Source organism: Lycium barbarum, chromosome 1 (assembly GCF_019175385.1).
Source record: "Lycium barbarum isolate Lr01 chromosome 1, ASM1917538v2, whole genome shotgun sequence".
In the NCBI taxonomy this organism is placed as follows: domain Eukaryota; kingdom Viridiplantae; phylum Streptophyta; class Magnoliopsida; order Solanales; family Solanaceae; genus Lycium; species Lycium barbarum.
Genome location: NC_083337.1, coordinates 59,604,247 through 59,615,215, shown reverse-complemented (window position 1 = coordinate 59,615,215; position 10,969 = coordinate 59,604,247).

Below are 10,969 nucleotides of genomic sequence, written 5' to 3'. Positions count from 1 at the left end.
TTTCCCGAAAACAGTCCCAAACCCGAGAACCTCGCTATACACACTTCCGACTTTCGAATCATGATTTGCACCAATAATCCACATTCTAACAATGCCATTCTCATGAAAATAAAAGTTGCATTAATTGCACATAATTCTCCAAATCAGTCCGCAACACTTACCATATCAACTTTCGACATTAAACTCTTATTTCTAACATAAAAGTCATCACAACAACCACTAATACATTAAGCGACATTAATGCGTTCTTTGGCATATAGTATGACCCACATTCGGCTATCACCACACATGCATATATTAGTGATTCTTAGCCATCCTACACACTACAACAATCAAACATGCTACATAAGATCAATTCATCACCTCCACACCACACAACATACACACACCTCACACAGCTAACACACCAAGCACACGACCCACTTCCAACATACCCTATCTCATGATTTTCATCCATTTTAGCATACCATAACATGCATACAACATTTATAACACATAAAACAAGATCAAATCTTACCTTTCTTCTTCAACTCCACACTTTGCCTAGGGTTTGCGATCTACTAAACGGATGGCTTGATCGCTCCAACAACACTTCCACGTTACTTAGGGACCTCCAATTAGTGGATTTGCACCAAAGAAATATTTTTGGAATGACTCAAATTGGATTTGGTTTTCCCTTGGCTTGGCCGAATGGTTGTTGTTGAAGTTCTTCAACTTCTTGGTTTATTTTGCTAAGTGTGGAAGTGCTAGAAGATGACTTAGAAGTCATCTTTTAAGCCCCAAGATGAACCCTCCAAGTGTCCATGGTCCACCCATGAGTTGGACCATTTAAAATTGGCCACAAAGTGTGGGACTACTTGCATGATTTTCAACTTCCAATTATGTGACTTTTGGTCCCAACTTTTCCTAAGTGTTCCATGCCAACAATTTCATGAACAACTTATGTCTCAAAATAAAATCGAAGGTCAAAAGTCTCGACTTCAAGTCCCGGAATGGTCTTGGCCCTAACTTATCATAGTTAATCCGGATTGTCCCAATGTATAAAATACGGGACATAACACTTTTATTGCCCTTTCTCCGCGGTTTTGCTCTTAACTTTGTGTTACTCATTAGGTCACAATCTTTACGAGGACATGTGAAAATACGCACGTTAGCTCAAGAAATACCTTCGCGATGTTTCACCATTCTCTACGCTTTTCCTTGACTTCTCTCAGTTATCTTACAATCAGTATCGGGAGGGGTGTTTGATTCAACCCTGATTAATTTCTATTTGCCCTTAGTACCGACTCTATCTTGGTAACTTGATTTAGACCATCTCTGCATTTTTTTTCCCTATATCGCATCCAAAATATCATAACTATATTGTTATTATTGAATCCTTACTTCTCCTTATCAAGTACTCACTTACTTGGATTGCTTAACGTACAAATATTCATAAGTTGCATAACCATTCTCGCATATTCGTATAAAATGTATTCGATCTCAGACATATTCTTTTCATCTCCTGGTTTATTCTATTCTACACATCCCGTTCATACCAAAGTTCGTTTGTTCTATCATGTTGTATCCTTTTTCCTTGGTCACTTATAAGTCGTACTATCATTAAAGAATATCTCTATAGCCAACATCTTGGCCTTTAATCCACACACTATTGCTATGCTTTGTAACATCCTCTTAAGTTACTTGTTATCATTCTCCTGTCATATCCCTCCTTCAGGGTGTTCCCATAGCATTATCTATTTATTTTCCTTCTATGTCTCCATTTAAAGTTTTCAAACTCATGTGATTCTTTTCCAATATATTTAGCGTACCGCACCATATCCCCGACTCATAGCCAATTAGTTACGCCCACCTTGAGTGCTTCCTTTGGTACTCTTTTTCATTCTTTGCCCTTTATGTCGTCTTCACGGTACATCCGTTGTCAATTCGTTTTTACTCCTTCCATGTATCCTTTTGATGCGCTGACATATTTTGAACTCTAGTCCCGAGCTAATAAATTTCCCTTTCTAGCGTTCGATAATGTTATGATTCCCTTTTGGCCTAATATCATACGTTCTCCCCCCCCCCCCCCCCCTTTAAGGGGCTCCTTGTGTGTCAACAGTCTTCGAGTACTTTCGGCTACGATAATTACCTCATTCCTCGTCCTTGTTTCCGATTCCGTACATAACATATCAAAACTCCTTATCTTAAATTTTTCCTTTTAATTCCTGTCTATATCGTCATTCTGTCCATATTTTCCGTCCTTTTCACCTATTATTAATCCTTTCACCCATCTAATTCACATACTCGTAAGTCTTCTAAACTATGCATTGGTGCCACAGTTGTGCATCTATGTTGTCTTGAGCGTCCTGTTACTTTTGCTCTTAATACAAAATCCTTACGATTTGTACTCTTTCTATCCTTGCTCATTGAGCCTTTAACTATACTTACGACACTATGACCGAGCGGTCTTCCATACACATTCTTTACATTTTTTTTCCTAATTCCTTTAAGACCGAATCTCTCAAACCTCACCTGAATTCTCATTCCATACCACTAATTTCCCAATCAACGATGTCGACCGTAATCGGGCTTCCATTGATAATTGTTAAGGCATTCCTTCTTACTCCTATAATTAAAGATTTCCAATTGTTTTATTTCCAAAGGTTCTTCTCTTCCTTGGACTATCCCATTAGTATATTTTTACTACTTTCATCCTTAACCTTCCTTGGGTTCCTTCCTCCTCGAACACTTTTCTGATTTTGCCAGTTGTGGCATCGACTCTGAAGTTTACGAAATTTTCACTTTAAGCTGGCAAATCTGTTTCACTTCTAGATCATCCTTTCAGGAGAACAGTTTTACGTCCGAGGTGATCACATTAACGCGACTGCATATTGTCCCTTTATATGCCAAATCTCCTGTCATCGTCACAAGGCTTTATCATTCTTTTTCTTACTTCACATTCCTTGTCGTAGTTACTACTTCTTTAGTCCCACTTTTTGAAATTGGTTCTCGGACCTCACACATTCCTCTTTTGCTCCATATGACCGCATCTTATCCTTTTCATGTGCCTATCTTCGAATTTTTATTCAAATAGTCTCGTACTTTACCGATAATTTCTCTCGGGTTTCCTTACCGGGATTTCTTATTTTTTTCTGACATTTTGATCTCTTTGTCTTCTAGCTACTCACTCTCTCTCTTTTTCAAATATCGTTGTATTATAGCCTTTCCAGACTTAGCCTGTAGTGAAAATAATAACAGCTTGCCTTATAGCACTTGCACCATTTATTTCTATTGTCATTTAAGCTTCGGTGTCCTTACTCAATTAATGCCTCCCACGCCGTAGTGCCGGTTGCTGGGACTCACATATCCGCCGATACGATCACCTATGGGATGTCGTACGCATTCATACATACATATATAATTATTACCAACTAGCCCACAAAATACCTCCAACGCTATTCAAGCCTACCCTAATTCTAGAGCTGTGACGTATTTTCTGTTTCTCCTCTAGTCTGGCCTGTCGCATGCTGTGTGGCCTTTTATGGTCTCCAGCCATCCCGTATACTCTAATTTCGCTCAGACTATCCTAGTTTTTCATTTGTCTCTTATGGCTAAATCTTTGGGATTTCTTGCATACTTCCCAGGGGGGTCACCCATCCTAAAATTGCTCCCACCTTAGCACGCTTAACCTCGAAACTTTGGTGGAATCCGGTGCCTTGATACTGATATAATCGCGTCCGCTTTCTCATATGGCCTTTATTACTTAATTTGAGGCCAGTCGAGGTCTTACAGGTTTCGAGGCATTCGTAATACGTCATTCTTTGTACAATTACTATTTTACCCTTTTTACTTATGTGTATGATTATTGCCTGTCCTGGGCCTCCGGATTCCCGATGGCAGCGAACGTACCTTCGTCGCAGTTACCTATAAGTACTCGGGTATCCGTATGTCCAGATTTCCCCTCGCCATCCGTACATAATAATCTACAGCAAAACTGATTGTTAACTTTCTCTGAATCATCCAACAGACCGTGTTCTTACTAACCCTAAATGTTATCCCTTTTAACCCTTCGGACTGTTAATCATCTTTCTTACAATCATTTTTCACGTCGTGCCCAAATCTGTAGCTTCTCTAAAATGTCACATCACACTTATCGTCTATTTACGATGTTTCCTTTCCATGCTTCTTCTTGTTAGGTATACCTAGTTAAATGACTACATTTTGAAAAATTTGACCGAGTCTCCTTTATCATTCTTATTATTCAGAATCTGCACGCCACAAATATCAACAATACCTTTATAACCTTCCGTGTTATCCCTTACCTTCTCCCGTAGTATGTAGAGCTCATATAAGGGATTTCATTTTCTTATGACTTAGCTCTATCGCACGATCTAAGACAGCAAGAAGGTCAACAATCCCTAGATGCCCCGTAGCCTCCTGTTTATAAATGTGGCGCGCTTCACACCATAAACAGGACTCTACTGGACACGACTTTGCAGACAACCCCTATGATAGACCTGCTCTGATACCACTTTGTCACACCCTTATTTCACTAGGGTGTGATGGGCACCCGGCCCCACATCCGGAGCCAAGCGAACCCACAGACCTTTAAGGCGCACATAATCTTAGTAGACTATTAAAATCAAATAAAGATAAAATACATAATAAGCTCTCAAAATATTCTTTTCGATGCTTTCCAAATCAAACAGGATCTGTGATCATATAGAATTTAATACATGATACAGAATGACATATCGGCTGATGAAGCCGCTTACACAACTGACATACTATACCCACGACTCTGTCTGCAAAGTCTATAACATCAATCCAGGAAAAACATAACATACAAACCCTGACTCGGCAGCACTCCAGGAGCAAATGGAGCTTGCCAACTCTGCTGGAACATCCTCTATAATAACTTCACATATCATAACATATAAGATGGCCATATCATATCATATCATCAAATATCAGAATATATGTACATGGCACAGCATACTCCACAACCCATGTAAATGTCATACCTGCCCCCTCACATCGAGGCACGGCGAACAATGCAGTGGAATATGCGTGATAACATATCCTGGCCCGGGCTCAGTGAAGGAAGCATTGAGGCATCCACGAGTAGAGTAGTGAGAAACTATATGCATCATAAAATATTTGGAAAAACTCGATAGAATAGTCCGAACAATAGGTCATTAGAAAGGGAATCAGACGACAGTCATAGTACGTACCTTTCGGATGTTACGACGGATTATGTCAAAGTAAGAATGCAGAGATTATTTGTACATATCAAAATATCATAGGATTCAATGGAATAGTTAAAACAACTATCATTTAGTAGTCGGAACAATAACCAAAAGTTTCTTTTAATCATAGTACGGAAATAGGTCAAGTAGAACAATACAAGAAGGTTTCAGAAATTGTGGGCCCACCTCGGGTCAAGTCGAGGTGGCGCACATAAATTACGGACGTTAGGCCTTATGGAGGCGTCAACGAAAGTTTCGGGGCATTCTGATTCTCTTTGTGAAAGTTATGAACGTTTTATGATGCAAGACCCTTTTTGGAGTCAATAAAAGGTGTTTAAACATATTTTTCCAACAAAACCTAATTCAATTACATTGAATGAATAAGGGTCAAAATTAAGCTCGGATTTTAAGGAGTAGAGTTATCCCCGAGGTTCGTATCATAGCCTATCATAGCTAGGACATGCCAAAGAAAGAAAAGGTAGAGCTTTAAATACCTTACTCGCTTCTTACGCTAATCCAAACTCAAGTTCCGAACTTCCCAAAATCTACAATTAGTCACAAATACCAAACATTAACCATAAGCATTTAGGTATTCCATCTTAAGTAACACTTGTCTACAGAAATTTGGGCAGCATCTCCCCTATAAATTCACCAACCCCGAGAATTCAACTCGGCCAAAACATCAACAACAATACCAAGGATTATACTAACAACATCAACCATCCATTCAAAATACATTCTAACATAAGTAATCTTCTTTTCTACATAGTTCATCAATATTCAATTCAACTACGTACATTCGAACCAATATCAACGCTTACCTATTCATTTACTAATTCAAGATCGTTCAAACATAATTCAAGAATATTTTAGACAATCTACACAATATTCCAACATCTCCACCAAAACCATACTCCACTCGAGTTCTCCAATTTCCAACAATGACAATCCCAATACATTTTTGTCTTCCAAATTCATGAACCACATTAACAATTATCATGTTAACTACATTATTTTCATAAATACAAGAAATGATACTAGGGACACATTAACTTCCAAATCAGCCCATAACAATTCAAACATAAATTTAAGTTATCAAATTCTCATTTCCATCACAAAATACATAACTACATCAACTAACATCCTACATAGAAATTGTTCCATCCTCCTTACACACAACACACACACACGGACCATATCCAACATTCACAACTTCAACCAAAATCATAAAACTTCCATTTTCAATATAGAGTCCACAACAACCACAACTAGAATGCTACATAAAATTGATTCATCTTGCCTACACAATATATACATATACACGGCCACATGCATATACACACAACCACCATGCAAACTTCCATATTTTCATGAATTCTATCCATTTCTACATACTAGAACATAAACAAACCCTTTATAACATATAAAAGAGGATTAAATCTTACCTTTTCTTCTCAACTTCTCCACTTAGCTAGAGTTGTGATTTTGCAACAAAGAGAGGTTTTCTTGTTTCAACGATTATGCCACGTTGAAGAGGACCCTTGAATTAGTAGGAATGCTAGGAGAAATAATTTTTTTGGGATCAAAATTCTTGGTCTTGAATTTTTGGCCTCTTGGCCGAATAGGTTGCCCCTTAATTTTCTCTCAAGTCTTCTTTTCTTCTCTTGAATATTCTTGACAAATAATGACCCTTCTCTCTCTTTTATGACTTGAATTTAATTTCCACATGGGCTTGGCCCATGCCCATGGCCGGTTGGGCCTTTTTTTTTTCTTTTAAATTTTCAAGCCCAATTATTTTGTGACAAATTCTTGTAATTCATGAAACTATTTTCCAAAATTCTAATTTTGCCCCTAGCCTTCCTCGATATTTCCGCATCCATAACTCTTATAAACAACTTGTGTGCTAATCAAGGTTAAAATATAGGCTTGCACTCAACATCCCGCAATTGTCTTGAATTATCCGAATGCGCAAAATGCGGGATATAACAATAACGCTCTATTAAGATTTGCCAGCCTTTTCTAAATCATCCCTTAGTATCACAAGCCCTTCCAAATTGTCCTAGCATTCCCTTTTTACCATATCGATATCGACCTCATAATCACTATTACTATCAATTCAACAGTTAACTTATTCCTCGAAGTCAGCTGTACTCACCACTTAGTCAAATCTTATCATCCCTATTAACACGACCTTTCAAGAATATTACGAACTTATATCTCATTCTCTTTTTATTTCTAGGAAAATTTTGGCAGAGTTTCCTCTGTATTTCTTACTATCTCAAAACCTGCACGCAGGAAATACCAACAACGCCTCACAGGGCCAACATATATACGTATATATCATATCGTATCTTAGCCACACGGGGCTCCTAATTTCCAATAAAAGTATAAGGGTGTCGGGACTTACCTCACATATCGCACCTCGAGACGTACCTGATCCTTTAACTATCTGTCCTGTTGTACTTTTCAATCCACTTTCTCTTTCATCCTCCAACTTTACATTTCAATCATATTCCAATCTTCTTACCTTATCCAACACACCTCTTTCGCACCATAGCTTACCTGTGTATTTTGTAACTGCCAATATCATCAGTCGCTTTCTTCTGTCGAGGTCATTCTTCAGTTGAAACCAAAGGTTAGTATAAGGAATTTCATTTCTTATGGCTGGGCTCTATCGCACGATCTTAGATATGAAAGAAAGGTAACATCCTAAATGTCCTGTAGCTTCCTATTGATAGATGTGGTACACAACACACCGATAAACAAGACTCTACTAGACATGGTCTGTAGACACTCCGAGGACGAACTGCTCTGATACCACTTTTGTCACGACCCAACCCCGTAGGCCGCGACTGGTGCCCAACCTGGACACCCGTATACGTACCTATTAGATATAGTCACACTGAAACTACGACAATACGGAAACTTGTAAAGGAACTGCATAGTTCGTAACATCATCACATATATATATATACTTCCAGATCACTGTCTCCTGAGGAGTCACAACTAGTCATATCATGAAATAATACGCAAGCCAACAAGGCTGCCATCACATATCAATATCGTATGCAAGCCGACAAGGTTGCCACTACAGACGAACATCATACCACAGCACATCGCATAGACACAGCTGAACAGAACCCATACACAACCCACACATATGTCTACAGACCTCTAAGAGTATGAACAGCGAACTATGACGGGACAGGGCCCCGTCGTACCCCTGGATAACATATACATATATACATATCATAAGATTCAACCCAAAAGTCTAGACTCCGGAGCAACGGAGCCCTCCAAAACAGCAGAAAGGGAATCCTAAGCTGGCGGATCACCAAAGCGAGTATCTGCACCTGCGGGCATGAAACGCAGCCCCCCGAAGAAAGGAGGGTCAGTACGAAATATGTACTAAGCATGTAAAGCAATATTGAATCATAACACAGGGAAAAACGGAGCAGTAAACAAGTTTAGAAAGCAATCCGGGAGTAACCTGGAACAGCATCTTGAACCATATCATGTGGCCCTTACACAAATTCTAGCATACATAATATAAATATAGAATATTCTACTCGTAGCCGCTTCCGACTAATAATAACACAATAGTCCCTTCGGACGGCCGCTTCCGGCATAATAATGATGGCCCCTTCGGGCAGCCACTTCCGGCTTAATAATGATGGCCCCTTCGGGCAGCCGCTTCCGGCTTAATAACAATGGCCTCTTCGGGCAGCCGCTTCCGGCTTAATAACAATGGCCCCTTCGGGCAGCTGTTTCTGGCTTAATATCATCATCATATCAACACAAACGCAATCCACAAATATCAATACAAAGGGATGATACTATGGAATGTAAACATAAATCGTAAATGAAATGAAGTAGTAAAATCTCGCACCCCCTTCGGAGTGGTTTTGAAATTCAAACTTTATGTTTCCTTTAGTATAAAACCTATTCCTTCGAAATCGTTAGTAAAGCCATATACAAAACTCAACTTGGCACCTTATGGGTGTTCCCTTTGGAACAGAATAGGAGTACAATATCAATAAGCCATCACAAGAAACATTTAGACCTTACTCATCTAAGAATGGAATCATATGGAGTACATATAGAATGAATAACAACAAGAATCATGCCAAAGGAAGAAAGGTTTGCCTTACATACCTGTTGACGACTATTCGTAACCCGCTCGTCTCGTCGCTCTTTTTTCCTATTTAATATAAGAGTAACGTTATCGTTAGTCACCATATTTTCTAGTCCACAAATCTATAGCCCATTTCTTGTAGGACCTATATTTCAACTTATATATATATTCTCGTTTAGGGTTTTCTATTATCTAAAGACTTAACAAAAATCGGGCAGCACTTCCCCTATATATTCGCCTATCCCAAATTTCCAATTATTCTCCTGTTAACACAGAAATACCAACAACAGAAATATATATATAAAATTCTCACAATTCAGCCCATAACAATTCTAACAACCCAACAACCTTTCTAAATCCATTTTAACCCACAATTTCGTATAACAACGATTTCATGCAATTTCTTACTTCCAATTTCATCCAATCCAATTTTAATAATTCCATTACAATACTATTAACACAATTACACCATAAAATAAGAAAATCTTACCACAATTTTCTCGGGGGAATTTCTACGCTTAATTGCTCCAATTTTACAATTTCTTCTTCTCCAACTTAAAATCCAATGTTGCTATCAACTCCTTGAACTTGTATTGAACTTGAAATTGATCAAAACAAGCAACACAATTTATTTTTCTCCTCCATCCATGGCTGGCCGTGAGCAGCCATGGATGTGTTCTTGCTTTTCTTTTTTCTTTCTATATTAATTCTTGTGAAATGAAAGTGAATTACTCACTTTGGTCATTAACACACATATATATATGGTGTCCATATATTGGACACGTTCCCTCCCCCTATGACTCATCAAAATTATTTTCATGAATTGTTATCTTTGTTTCTTTTTATTATTATTATTTTTTATTTTTTTCGGGTGGGGCCCACTTTCAATAATTAAATTAATAAATCAATAATCACTACTTAATAATTTAATAACAATTAATTAGTTCCTAATCTCCAATAATATTTCTACACTAAATAAAATTTATAAACAATTTATGTATTAATTAAAATTGAAACTTAAAAATTTCTATTTCTTGTCCGAAAGTAATTCCGCCTTTAACTTGAGTCGATTTGTTTGCGAATATTTCAACGTATAACTATACGGGGTATAACAGATGGCATATTGTTATGGTTCATTCTGGTAAATTAAAATTGATTTCCTTATGATTATGAAAATGAGGCGTTTAAAATTAACCTCAGAATCCGTTGATAAATAAAGGAAGGTAGGTTGAGTTGACCCCATTAGCGTGGCTAAGTGTTTGGGAAGTATATGAATTTGCTATCATTGACCACATTAACTTACTGTTCTTACTTGATACTTGATAAGTGGTTTGAGTCTGGTGTCCATTGTGGATTATGTGTTTGATAGAGTCTAATTGTTGAATTACTAGTATGTTAAAGTAAGGGAAATAAGGTTAGAATTAGTGGTCCCACTGAGTGTCGGTTGATAGGGAGGTTGAGTTCTGTTCTGTGCAAAATGATGTGGTTTAATTGGCTTAGGAGTCCTTCTTGAAGATGTGTTACACCTCTCGTTTCCATCGTAAGGAAGTCCTTGGCTTATGGGTGGTTTATACCCTTAGTATGGAGATCCGTAGCCAAGATT